Source organism: Varanus komodoensis, unplaced genomic scaffold, assembly GCF_004798865.1.
Source record: "Varanus komodoensis strain SLA01 unplaced genomic scaffold, ASM479886v1 scaffold10, whole genome shotgun sequence".
Lineage (NCBI taxonomy): Eukaryota > Metazoa > Chordata > Lepidosauria > Squamata > Varanidae > Varanus > Varanus komodoensis.
In genome coordinates this window covers 31,120,708-31,134,279 of record NW_025335269.1, presented here as the reverse complement: position 1 = coordinate 31,134,279, position 13,572 = coordinate 31,120,708, and the positions used below count along the sequence as shown (strand labels likewise).

Here is a 13,572-nt window from a genome sequence, read left to right as displayed (position 1 = left end):
GTTCCTCTGTGTAGTAGGAACTTACTCCATCATCTGGGCTTACAGACAAGACACCTAGAAGACAAACCCAGGTGTTAAGATGCTTGCCTGCTTTTATCACAACTCAACACACAGTTCACATGTTCATTCATGTCTCCATAGTGCACCAGCCTCCTAAGGTAAAGAACCTCCTACTCAGACATAACAGGGAAGTGTAAACTGTGTCTTGCAAGCAGCTTCAAACTATGGTTTCAGATCCTGGTTAGTTGACATTAAATAGGCCACAATTTGTGTGCAGGCTTTGGCCAAAGAAACTTTCTTGCACTTTCAGATTATGTGGATTAGGGCCTGGGAAGTACTAAGCACCTGATATCCACGGCTGTGGAGAAAATATAGAAAGCATGATGTCAGCGGGAAACTAGCTGACTGGAGCTTACAGAGCGGAATGTAAGACATTCAGAAAGAGTACAGCAGGATAATAAAAATGTATATTCTAATATGAAAGACAGTAAAATGGTTGGAGAACAGTTAGATGGGTTGGTACCTGGACATTAAAGACTGCTTAGCAGGGATGAGGGGTATATTTTAAAACTGGGGCAAGACTGCAGTCTTCAACAAGAATAAAATCATAGGCAAGAAGAGAGCATATTTTGTTTGGCACTGATGGATAATTCACTTCTCTCTGTGTGTGTCTCTCTCTGACTCTGTGGAGAAAGCCTATTTGCAAGATTCAACTATAAATGGCTAGTTTATCCTTGCACTGTTATAAAAATGATGCAATATCAGAATCAGTCAGCACCAAAGAGTATTATTTGAAAACAAACAGAGAAAGTCTTCCTGCCAAACACTTTGTTTCTTGGAATTTGGTATCTGATTTGTTTATTTGTATAATTAATCTTGCTGTCAAGACATTTTCAGGCCAGCAAAGCTCTGCTGAAACTGGTAGTGGGTTTGTGCCTGGATTTTATAGAGACTTAAAACCTTAGGGGAGTTGTTAATGCAGCAGAGGAAGAATACAGTAAAGGCCGCAGCTTTCAGAACAAAGCCTCCTGTATAGATTCTCTTGCCACAGGAGCGCGGCAGTAGGTAGCCCTTGCTTCTTGTCAAAGATCCCCTCACTTTTCCCTAGCAAAGGGACTGGGGCCATATTGGTGCTGGCGCCATAGCTGTCCCCTTGAAGACCAGAGTGTGAGCTCTTAGACCAGTTTTGGCCAAAAGTGGTTGGTGGAAAGCATGGAGCCTCTGGCTGTTCTCCGTGGGTCCTGTTCTCCTGTTTCCCATCTCTGTTAAAAGTGGCCTTCATAACCTTGGTTGCTGATTCAAGCCGTTGAGGCAATGTCAGAGCAGTCCTGTGTATGTTTACTTGGAAGCTCCTAGGAAAGCAACTATCAGATTGGGACCTGATGAGCTCTTTCCTCTCTTTCACACACTTAAGTGGATTGGTAGTCTCTAACTGCACGGCAAATTAAAGCAATATCAGTTGCTTATAGAACAGCTCACCTTTCCCTTTTTTCCTTTTTCCATTTCCCTTTTCTTTTTGAAGACAACATTTCTGTGGTTGATTGTCTTTCTCATTCTTTGTTGGTTCCTTGCTGAATCCAAGCACAAGTGCATTCTGTGATGTTTTGTTTTCAGGGGAAAGAGGACAAGCCTTTGCATTCTGTTTAGAGACTTTGGCGCAATATTCAAAGAGAACAAAAGTTCATTAAATGGATACAAATCAGGTGTCACCAGGCACTTAATATGAAAAACGAATGCAGCTAAGAATCTGGGAGATAGCAGTCTGTCCAGTCTACAGACTGTCTACAGTCTGTCCAAAAGGAGCTTAGACTTGGATCAAACAAATAATATGTATTAGAGAAAGGAAATATTTTCTAGGCTGCCTAAATAGTATTTGATATTCAGTATGGTAACCTGGAATTGCTCATGGCACAATGAGCTCTATCGGCAAATTTGCATATAAACAATGAGCGATTATAAGCAGGAATCACTACAACATTTTGGTGAGGATGGGGTGTGTGAAGTTGCTAGGATTAAGTCATCCTTAAACATGTGTAACTGGGCTCAGCAATGCAGCAAATGTTTGTTTGTTTTTAAAAAGATAAGAACAGTCTTTGTTGCTATGGTAGAAAATGGCTTTGGATATTCCTGCCTGTCAAAACAGTCACTCTCTCTATTGATCATAACTCATGTGGGAATCTTTGCAAGCCAATGGGATGTACAGAAAGCTCAAACACTTCTCTAGCACTCCACTGATGTGTTGCTTTTAGAGAATGTGAAACACTATACTGATGAGGTAACATATTTTCTCAGAATCACCTTGTATGGGTGAAAGTGAGCCGTGATGAAGAGCATTGTGAAATTCAGCAGCTCCTACCTGCTCACCAGAAGAGGCTGCTTTGCATACTTGTGCCTCAGTCATCTGACCTGGAAGCTGCACATGTCCTCTTGTATATCTGTCAACTCTTCCCCAACAACCAAGCAGTCTGAAGGTAACTAGTTGACTTTGATTGGGGCATTTCACAAGCATCAGTAAAACTGTCATATCTACAAACTGGTAGCTGTGTTCTTCATTAAACAAAAAACAAATATATTTAGCAGAACGAATCTGTAAAAAGCAAAGGCAGAATAGAGCAGGATAACGTAATGTAAAGCTCTAGAACTTCACTTTTGCAAAGGGTATTGTTGGGCCCACAACAGGTACTGTGATATTGTCAAAAGGAAGAGAAGCCAAGAAAATGCAAAGCTCTTTCAGGCAGGGGAAGCCATGAGCAAATAGCAAAGCTATTTTAGGCAGACGTTTTTCATTCTGGTTCAGGCTGGAGAATTCCTCTGTTCTTTCTGACTTTTCAAAATACTAGGCTATCAGGGATGCGTCTTTCCAACTATACAAAAAACAGCTAGAGTTGCGTGTTGGGTCATATTGAAACTACTTAGCTTGTTTTATGTTCATTTCTGTGGATGTCAAAAGGCCCTTCCTGTTGCTACCAATCTTAAGCTAGTTTTGAAGTCAATATCAGAATCAATACTGGCACAATCTACAACCTGTAGTGACTATAAACCCCAAGAGCCAGTGCGGTGTCATGGTTAAGAGTGCAGGACTCGGACTCAAGTGAACTGGGTTCTCGTCCTTACTCAGCCATGGAGCTCACTGGGTGACTTTGTGCCAGACACAGACTTTCAGCCCAACTTGCTTCACAGGGTTGTTGTGTAAAAAGATAAGATTGAGAGGAAGAGGCAAGCTGCCTTGAGTTCCTTGGAAGGAAAAAAGGAAGGCTATAATTAGGTTGATACAATAATAACAACATGAACAGGGCACAGTTTGCGAAACCACTATGATCTTCATTTAATTTGTTATGAAAAGCAGCAGTTCTTCCTGGGAAGAAAAGGTAGTCTGCTCTCTAAACAGGATCCTAAACATATTTAGGGGAGTCAGTGTGGTGCAGTGGTTGAGGTTTTGGAATGAAACTTGGAAATCCCATGTTTTAGTCCCCATTTCGTCATGAAGCTCACTGGGTGACTTTGGCTCACTTTGGCTCACTGGCTGACTTTGACTAGGTAGGCCTAGTCTACCTCACAGGGTGGTTGTGACAAAAATGAAGGTGGGGGTTATGTATATGCTGCTTTGGGCTCATTGGAGCAAAGGCTGGAAATGAATTGTAACATACATGAATAAAACAAACTTGATTCATTTCAGTGGAATTTACTAAAATCTCTGTTGCATGTAGAAATCCAATATTGGAAGGAAAATAAAAATGAAAATCCCATTAGTCCTTTCCCATTCTCTCTCATACAAATAATTGGCAAAAACAGATGTGGATCTTAACCAGTTACCTCTAGCTAGACACCATTCTTCCTGGACGAAACTAACACTTGCTCTTTCATCCAGTTATCTCTACAACTGGCATCTTGAGACCTGTTTATTTACATCCTCTGACCAAGTTAGCAGTCCAGAGGGATAAGGAAGCGCTGAAAAGCTGAACTGAAATGGGCAAAGATTTAAGCATCGGCATCTGTTTGCAACAAATGTCAATTCTTTTGGTAATTTACAGTGAAGCCTATTATTTTAGGAAAACATTGTCTCCTAGAAGAAAGCAATGCTTTTAGGGCAGAATTTCTTGAGTTTTCCCAAAACACTGGCATCAAAGATGAATGCTTTTGACTTCATTACACTAAAATGAATTGATTACCTCATCTGGGGATGAGGAGTGGTATGCATCTGAAACCCCCTCGAGAAGCTTCCTGTGAAGAGACTGCATGAGCAATCAGAAGCAAGGAGGAACAGTAATTGCAGGATTTGATCCGATTCCGTTAGTGAAAATGTGACATTCACACACATACAGATGCGTGTGTGTCTGTGTGATGGGTCATTTCCCTAAAACATATAGAACTGTAGATCCTGTAAGGCTTTCTCGTTTTTCATTCCCAAGTATAGCATGGGAGAGGATTGCATTTAAAGGCCCCTGTGCCATTCACAATCAAAGAACCAGACATATTTGGTGCATGGCTATCCATTACTGAACTGAAAAATAATGATAGTAAATGTGAGTTTGCCCTAAATATGCTCTGGGTTGGAATATTGGTCTATCTGGCTTATTTGTGTAGCATCTGCACCTGCCTGGTGGCAGCTCTTCAGACTATCAGGAGGAACTTTTCACTGCCTTGCTATGTGAGATTCTTGTAATGGGAATGTCAGGTAAACAGTCTACTAAAAGCATGTATTTCAAAGGGAAATTCATTATTGGGCAGAGTAATCCTATGATTCTTGGACCGTAGGGTTTCTCAAATTGCGCCTCCCAAAGCTGGGCTCTAAATGATCTGCTTCGTTCCCCCACCCCTTTGTGAGCATCAGGGAAATAAATGTGCTTTTATGAGGTTCCAGGAGTTCGTGGAGGATCTTATCCAGATGAAACAAGGGGCTTTCCAGTGGAAAAGGCCTGGATACAATACCCCTTAAAAAACAGAGCAGAGCAGAACAAAGCAAAGCAACCTCATTATCCTCTCCCCAAAAGGCATGTAATGAACTTTAGTGTGTATGTGCTCAAAGATAAGTCCCACTAAATTGAATCAGGCTTAATTATGTATTTATAGCAAGAATGTGAGAGCCACACTGGATCAGACTATGGACTCATCTAGTCCAGCAATCTAGAGTGGCTGCCCGGCTGCCCACAGGATTCAACAAGCAGTATGTGGGTGCAACAAGCAGTAGTATATTGGTTTCAGGACGAATAGGCATTACTGGCCTTCCCCTCCGTGAATTTGTCCAATCCCCCTTTAAAGTCATCCAAATTGGTGATCCATCGCTGCATCTCATGGAAGTGACTTCCAGAGCTTAATGATGCACTGTGTGAAGAAATGCTTCTGTTGATCTTCCCTGAATTTCCCATGAATCAACTTCATGGGAAGACCCTGGGTTCTAGGATGATGGGAGGAAGAGGGAAATGCCTCCATTGCCACACTATGCATAATTCTGTACCCCTCTATCATAGTCTTCTTACTTGCTTTTATTTTTGTATGTATGTATGTATGTATGTATTTTGAAGCTCAGAAAGCCAGTTCTTGTACCCTTCCCTCGCAGGGGGGTCGCTGCAGCCCCTTGATCATGTTAGCTGCACTTTTCTCCACTGTACACAGCATACTTAAGTGAGGTCATCTCACAGATTTGTACACTGAAAATGTGGTATCCTTTTGCCTGGGATTTAGTCACTTATACTTAATTTCCGCCCAGTAGTTACTTGTTAAAGGACTGAGAAGTATCATAATACTTCTCAGTCTTATCATACTTATCATAATACATACTTATCATAATACTTATCATAATACAGACCAAATCACACTCCATGACCTCCATTTCTGCCTCCCCCCCACCCCCACCAGTTCTTCATGGTTTATGAACTGCCAAACACGTCCTCTTTCCAAGAGGGACCTTGACTTGTGTCCTTTGGTCAGACTTCAGGCTATAACGAAGTACTGAGTGCTCTTGATAGGTTTTCATTCCACACATCAGCCTCATGGCTTAGGTAGATTTCACCTCTTAATTTTTTAAAAAATGAAGGATGGTGTAGATATGTAGGGGTAGACTCTTATTATTCTTTACACAGCGACATAAATGATACATGTGCTTTTGCAATAGAATCTTATTTATATATTAATTTGGTAGGCATTTTCTCAGAAGCACCAACAACGCAAAAATTATCTTGTCAATAAAGTGTTTGCAAAAGGACATTTTTTCCAAGACTGGGGTCACTGGAGCACATGCAAGTTGCTAAAGGCAAGCACCCTCTCTAGGAAATTGCCTTAACAAATGGTATCAGGTTTAATGTTAAAATAAGGTGCTTCCATGCAGAAGTATTTGCCGGTGCAAGCTGTGATAGTTGCTTGTGCAAAGCCTGCCCCACTTTTCAGCCTTTCCAGGCAAGTGCTACAGGAAATAGTGGGTTGTGCAGTCTGCAAGGGAAAACTAGCTGTGCATGCAGGAGAAAGCCCGTGGCATGTCATGTCTGACCTGGAGAGCACTGCTTCCTTTTTCCCTGAGTGCATCTGCCTGCACTAAAGCACAGGCAGGAACACCCCCCCCCCCTCAGTTAGCCTGGCTTGGCTGCCTGGACAAGATATGCAGCTTTCAGGAGCACTCTAGCATTAGGCCTGATGATGATGATACCAAAGTCCAGCCAGCCGAGCTTGCTCTTTGCCTTTCATAGCAGCTTGATCTGCAGACAAAGGGGAAGCTCTGAATGGCACAGAGCCAGCTGAGAGTTATCAAAGAGGTAGCCTAAAACAGCTGAGAGGCTCCAGGCTGAGGAAGGTTCACACTGAGGCCGGTAGACACTGCTGTTCATGCTACGTAGCAGAGCAAGGCTGGTGCTGGTGGCCTACGGTGCCATGCCCCCCTCCTCAGCCCCTCCCCTTTCCTCCAGCCACCGACTGTTTGGTGTTTTCTTGGCTTTTGTGCAATCCTCCCACACCACCCCCGCACTTTCTCAAGGGGTTTGGGGTCTCTCCTAAAGTTTAGTGAGTGCAGTAAGGGCTCACAATTCCAATATGCTGGTTCTTTGCTGTACTTTCGACCCTGTCCTTTTGATTTGGCCCTGCCCTCATTGCCTTAGGCCTTGTCCACCACTGGGATTTAAGCCCATAAAAGCTTCTCTGAAGCTGACCTCAGCCCTCTGGCTGAAAGAGGTGCCTCCTTTGGGGTTAGAGCCTTGCACTGGCAAACCAGGTTTTGCTACACTGAGGCCTGCCCTTAGGCATGTAGGGCTGAACTACTTCAATCAGAGGTAAGCCACAGATTAACTTAGCTCCCATGTTTGCCCTGTGGCCACTCGGCCCTGCTAAGTTGCTCCCTCTTCCTCCTTATCAGACCCCTGTGCTTTTAACAACTGTATGACAGGCAGAAATTCAACACTTCCCCCATCAGCCCATACTTTCCTTTCGCATCAGGGTGGGATTATAAGGCACAATGAGGCAGAAGACTTTTATTGTTGAGAAAGTTACGTGATTGTTGTTGTTAGTTGCAAAGTTGCGTCCGACCAATCACAACCCATGGACAACATTCCTCCAGGACTTCCTGTCCTCCACCATCCCCCAGAGTCCACCTAAACTCACACCCACAGTTTCAGTGATTCCATCTATCCACCTCATCCTCTGCCGGCCCCTTCTTCTTTTGCCATCTATTGTTCCCAGCATTAGGTTCTTCTCCAGGGAGTCCTTCCTTCTCATTAGGTGGCCAAAGTATTTGAGTTTCATCTTCAGTATCTGGCCTTCTAAAGAGCAGTCAGGGTTGCTCTCCTCTAGGACTGACCGGTTTGATCGCCTTGCAGTCCAAGGGACTCGCAGGAGTCCTCTCCAGCACCACGTGATTATTAACAATGCATTATTATTGTATAATAGCTCAAACTTAATCATACATAGAGCTGGACCTACCGAAATCAATCAGACTTTGATTAACCATGCCTTAAGTCCCATTGATTTCAGTGGATTTGCTCTAAATGTAATTAAGTGGACAGCTCGATGAAAATGTCAGCACCGTGTTCAGCTGCTGTGAAGAAGGCAAATTCCATGCTAGGCATCATCAGGAATGGAACAGAAAACAGAATTGTCAAAATCTTACTTCCCTTATATAAATCCTTGGTGTGACCACACTTGGAATATTGTGTTCATTTCCGGTCACCTTACCTGAAAAAGGACACCATTGAGTTGGAAAAGGGGCAACAAAATTAGCAGGGGGCTAGAGCAGTTCACCTGTAAGGAGCGGCTTTTTTCCCTCTCCCATAACACTTGAACCCAGGGTCATCTCCTGAAGCTGCTTGGTGAGGGGTTTACGACAAATAAAAGGAAGTATTTCTTCACACAGTGCACACTTTAACTGTGGAATTTGCTGCCACAAGTGATGATGGCCACCAACCTGGATGCGAGCAGCTGGTCGGCCACCATGTGTACACGGTGTATGACTGGATGGTCCAGTGTTGGATTTTCTTCTGTTCTTACGACAATTCTTAATATTAAATGAAATGATTCATACAGACCAATGTGAAGTCTGATGCAACTTACATTCCCAATGGGATTGCAGCAATAGTACATAGTGAGGAAACAACTGTAAAGGAGAGAATTCAGTTTCTGTCGCTTCTACTCCAATGCAGAGGCATTCGAAATTGCATTTCCCTGGGTTATTTTCACACAGACATATACATTTGTATTTTTTGTCTCACTGTAGCCCATAAAGTTGTAAAAATGTTCCAAACGTCAAGGAACTGTTTTGCTAGATGGAGACAGTATTATGTTGCTCAAGAAGAATTGACAAGTTCTAGGGACATCCTGTACCAAAAAGCAGCTGGCGTCCATCCAAAGGAGAGGCACAAGTATTGTAGCTATCCTGTGTAGGACCTGGTCCAACATTTTTTTTCCTTGAGTGTCTAATCAGATGTCCCAATGGGAAGTCCGCAAGTAGGCCATGAATGCCACATCACCCACTAAGACTGTGATTATAATCATACTTATTTAAAGGAAATCCTATTTTAATAAATATACACAGAGCAGGTTGCACTGCAGCAAATCTGTTAAGAAAAGATGGAACAGTTGTACAATGTCCTGTCATGGATAATGCCAAGACCCCTCCCATGGAAGGGTTCAAGTCTGTTGTTGCTTCCAAATTATTAGATTATAATATTTGTTTTAATAATTGTGGTTTTATTATGGTATCATTGTAATTTTATATTGTGTAAGCCATCCTGAGTGCTTGTCGGAAGGATGGGATATAAATGTTTGTAATAAATAAATGAATAAATAAACCAATCCACCTTTCTTCCTCTTGCAAGAAACCCAAGGCAGCTTACAAGGATCTCCTCCTCTCTGTTTTATCATCACAGTAACAACCCTGTGAGGTAGGCTAGGCTAAGAGGCAGTGACTGGCCAAAAGTCACCCCGTGACATTCATGGCTGAGAGGGGACTAGAAACCAGGTCTCCTGAGTCGAAGTCCAGCATTCTAAGTGCTACGCCACACTGGCTGCTAGACTCTTTTTCTTTTCAACCTGCGATCACCTGCATCATTTATGGGATTTTATTGTGTGTGGGGGAGGGGCAGATGAGGACATCTTCCGGTTTTCCATTGCTTCTTCTGACCTTTTTCTTCTTGCAGAAACCCCGTTAAAAGGGGGAAAGGTGAGATAGCTGCACATTGGCTTCTCATTGCTAACCCTTCCATCTTGAAGCACTCCTAGGCTCACCACCATATTCGTGTGCAAGCTGATGTAATAAATCCCTCTGGATGCGCTTGGCACCAAAGGCAACGTCAACACCGTTTGCCTTCCCTTATCTGAAATTTTGATCAGAAGGAGCAGGAGGTCCAGCCCCCCCCCCGGCCGCACCTCAAAGCAGCATCCCCAAGTGGGCGCCCTTAAGATGTGTGGAATAACTTCCACGCATGGCCCAGTCAGCTTTCGTGGGTTCCAGATCACACAAGGTTCTACCGGGAGGTGTTAGTGTTTTAAGACGCCGCGAGGCTCTTGGTTTTGTTTTCTTTTTCTTTTTGCTACAATAGACTAACTCGACTACCTCTTGCAAAGCGAGAGGGGGAAACATAGCATGAAAACGACTTCCCGTGTTGCAGATTGTGCGTGGGGTCGGTTCTGCATTGGAAATGGCTGAGGGCCACCGCACCCAAAGTTTGCCTACAAAACGCTACCTGGCAATTGCAGTGGCCGTAGCACGAGAAGGCGAAGACATGTGCTCATGAAAGAAGCACGGAGCCGGGCACCCAGCAACCATAAGTAACGTAGGTGGGGCGATTCTTTCCAGAGCTACAACGGAGCGGCAAAGCCCCTGCGCCTGCACGATCGTCGGAAAGGGCGATTCCAGGGTGCCCGGCCGCACTCGCACGTTCAGCCAGCGAGCCTTCTCCAGCCACCCCGGCCGTGGTCGCGGGTCACTTTGCTTTCTCAGGACTTCCTCGTAACTTCCTGCCGCCCCAGCCTGGGCTTGGCAGCGTGTGTAGCGTGTGCGGGGTGTGTGGAGGGCGATACCAAGTGCGGCACTGCAGCGGGAGGCGCCAAATCCCTCCAAGCCAAAGCAGTCGGTGGAGGGAGGCGCATTCTCTAGTCCCACCGCCCGCCTTCGCGAAGGGCAGGTGAGGAAAGGGGCTGGAGTGGAGCGGCGGCGCCGTGCCCCGAGCCCTGTCCCTGGGCGGGCGGGCCACCCCTGCGGCGGTGGGCTTGGTCCGCGCTTTAATCCAATATGCGCTCGCGGCGGGTTGCGCGCCGCTTCTTTCCGCTGTGGGCGCAAACCGGAGCGGAGGCAGTGCTACTCCAAGCGTTCCTTGCGGGCTCGGGTCATAGCGTTTGCGGTTGCTGTACGCGCTATGGAGCAGGGCGCATAACCCATTGAGGGTCGCCTGAGGAAGCTTGGCGCTGGCCGGCTGGAAACTTCTCACACACTCTCTCTGTCTCTCTCTCTCTGTCTCCCCCCGCCGCGCCTCTTTTCTCTTCTTCTCCTTCCTCCCCCTCCCTTGCCTGTGTGACTCTGCAGCTCGTTTCCTCTTGGGCTGCTTCCCGCCCTTCCCGCTCTCCCTCACTTTGCACCCTCGCCAGCGTTGAAGCGGAGCTGCTGCCACTGCGAAGGAGCGGCGGCGGCACCCAGCGAGCAAGCGGCGGAGTTCCTTGCCCCCAGCAGCGACCCCTTCCTTTGCGCCCTGCGAGAGGGAAGAGCGCGCCGCCCGGAGTCCGGTAAGGGGTCTTGAGCGCGCAGCTGGGGCCGGTGCGCCCATTCGCCACGCATTTCTCTCCCCTTTCTCTGGAGTTGATGGCTTTCTGTTGTCCCCCTCCCCACCCGCAGTCGTGATCCAACATAATACTTTGCTAAGTGAGTGGTTTCAGCAGATTCGTGCCTTCTTTGAACCTAACGAGTCTAACTTGACAGGGGTTGTCCAGGTTTCTTCATCAGTGCCCACTACGAGGCTCAAGCGCCAGGTGCTGACTTTTGCAGGTGTTTTGTACTCCCACCTTTAAAAAATAAAGCTCCAAGCACAGCTAATGAGATAAGGGTTGACCACTATGTAGCGAGGTAGCTTGGGCTCTTGCAATCCTCTGGCCCCATGTGGATTAATGTGACCAGCTTGGAGAGAGAAGAGCTGACACTCCACTGTCTTCGAGGGTTCCTGCCAGCAGCATTTACAGCAAAAAACCCTGCACGACTCCTGTTAGCCTGCTTTTCATTCATTTTGCAATAATGCTGTTGTGGCGCCATTCCTTTCCCTTTCCTTTTTTTTTCCCTTTCTTTTTCTTTTCTTTTTCTTTTTTTTTGGCAGATGGAGTTACTACATCGTGATTCATGGTTGTTTAAGCAAACTGAAACTTTTTGACATGCCAGAGAAACCTTCCTTGCTAGTAACAAACGCCTCCCCCCCCCCCAATTTGCACAAAAAATTCCCCAAACGTCCAGGTATTTAATACTGTATAAGATGTGATGATCCTTTGTTTTGGATTGTGGGAAATAGCAAGCTTTTCAGTCTTATAAATCTAAGTTTGGGTATTTGGCGTGTTATGATTGTGTGTATGCAAGTTGTCCAGTGCAGCACAAGAATGTTAGGGTGAAAGTTATTCAAAGTCCACAAAGCTTGCATTAAGGGTAGTTAATATTTGACTGGATGCTCAAGTGCATAAATATTAAGCTGGTACACACTTTAAAATGAAAGTTTACTACTGTTCTCTAAATAGCTGAAACCTTTGCTTCTCCTTTTCTCTGACTTCTATACTCAAATTTCTCTTAAGATAGAGAATTTGGCTGATATCTAGATGTATATCAGCAAATAGAAAAAAGTTCAAGAAATCTGGGATTTGTGAAGGAGATTTCAGTGGTCCTCTTGCATGGAAATGTTTGTTGTCAGAATTGGCCAGCTGGCTTATCTAGGCAGTATATTTGAATCTGTGGATGGACTTCTGGCATTTTGAGTTTCTTGGGAAATGACATTCAAAATACTTATGCTTCTTTCAAACAACTTTCTGTACAAACATAATTACAGAATAAGAAACAAAACCTAACCTGGCAGCATCGGAAATAATGCATTCGAAGTACTTCCAGACAAGACTTTTTATTGTGCAGTCGCCTTGCCGTGCCTCAGTCAGGAAATTTTACAGGGGGTCCAGATGATGATACCTTCCATTTGTAACCCTCCCTTGTTTTCCTACTGCTCCTTCTGTCTCCCCTTCCCCCTTTTTTTCTTGCAGCAAGTCATGCAATCTGTTAAGGTGGGAAAGATGGAATAGCAGCACAATGCCTTTTGATCAGTGGAGTCATCAGCCTGGAAGCACCAAAAGCCCTGTTGGTTTCCATTAAAGATAGCTAAATTTATATCTGTCTCTTTTCCTTCTTGATGGGTAGCTTACACTTCTAGGCTATATGCATCTGCTACTTGTAAGTAGCACTGATTTCACTGGAAATGACCTGCACATACCAGTGCAGGATCACAGCTATGAAGACTGATCCTGTATTTGCATATGCAGAAATAAGTCCTACATAAGTCAGTGCTGCTTGCTTTTAAGCAACCTGAATCTTAGCAAACAAAAAAGTTACTGATGGGTATGTCCAGCAATATAAAAGCTTGCAGTGAAGGGGGCTCAGAAGGAGATATATGGCTCCGCTCTCTACGCTAACATGCTTAAGTTAAGGAGCCATCTTGAGCTCAAATCTTCCTGTACTTAAAATTTAGCCATAGTGAGTGTGCAGGGAATTTTCTGAAAAGTGTTGTTGTGGTGTGTTTGCCTTGCCAATGTCCGTTCAGTGCTTCCTGCTGTCACGAAAGAAAAGCTGTAACAAGAGTTAATCTGCTGTGACTTTGATGTGTCCTGTGTATTGGTCTTTGAGATCTGTTTTGCCCACTGGATGTTGGCTTAGACGTCTAACCCATGTGTACTATTCTTATATGTTTGCATAGTTGAGATTGCCTGAGTACATAGCAGTCAAAAAGGCTTTAAATGATCAAGCAGCAAACTTCTTTCGAGGTTCCCTGAACCCTAGCCTAATTCCCACTGTGTTACTTGATGCTCCTTAATGGTCTCTAGTTCCCCTCATAAATTCATAATTTAGCATCACCCAACCTGGTA

General features: G+C 44.8%; 1 protein-coding gene across 2 annotated transcripts in view; it reads left to right on the top strand.

The window, feature by feature from the left end:
• Positions 1-10,526: 10,526 nt before the first annotated feature.
• HPCAL1 (hippocalcin like 1) overlaps positions 10,527-13,572 on the top strand; it is a 92,695-nt gene continuing 89,649 nt past the window's right edge. Inside the window, exons 1-2 of one of the 2 annotated variants that reach the window (XM_044418247.1) lie at positions 10,527-10,601; positions 11,000-11,196. The gene's annotated coding sequence lies outside the window, so the exon portion shown is untranslated. The remainder of the gene's footprint in view (positions 10,602-10,999; positions 11,197-13,572) is intronic. The other variant, XM_044418255.1, reaches the window with a different exon arrangement.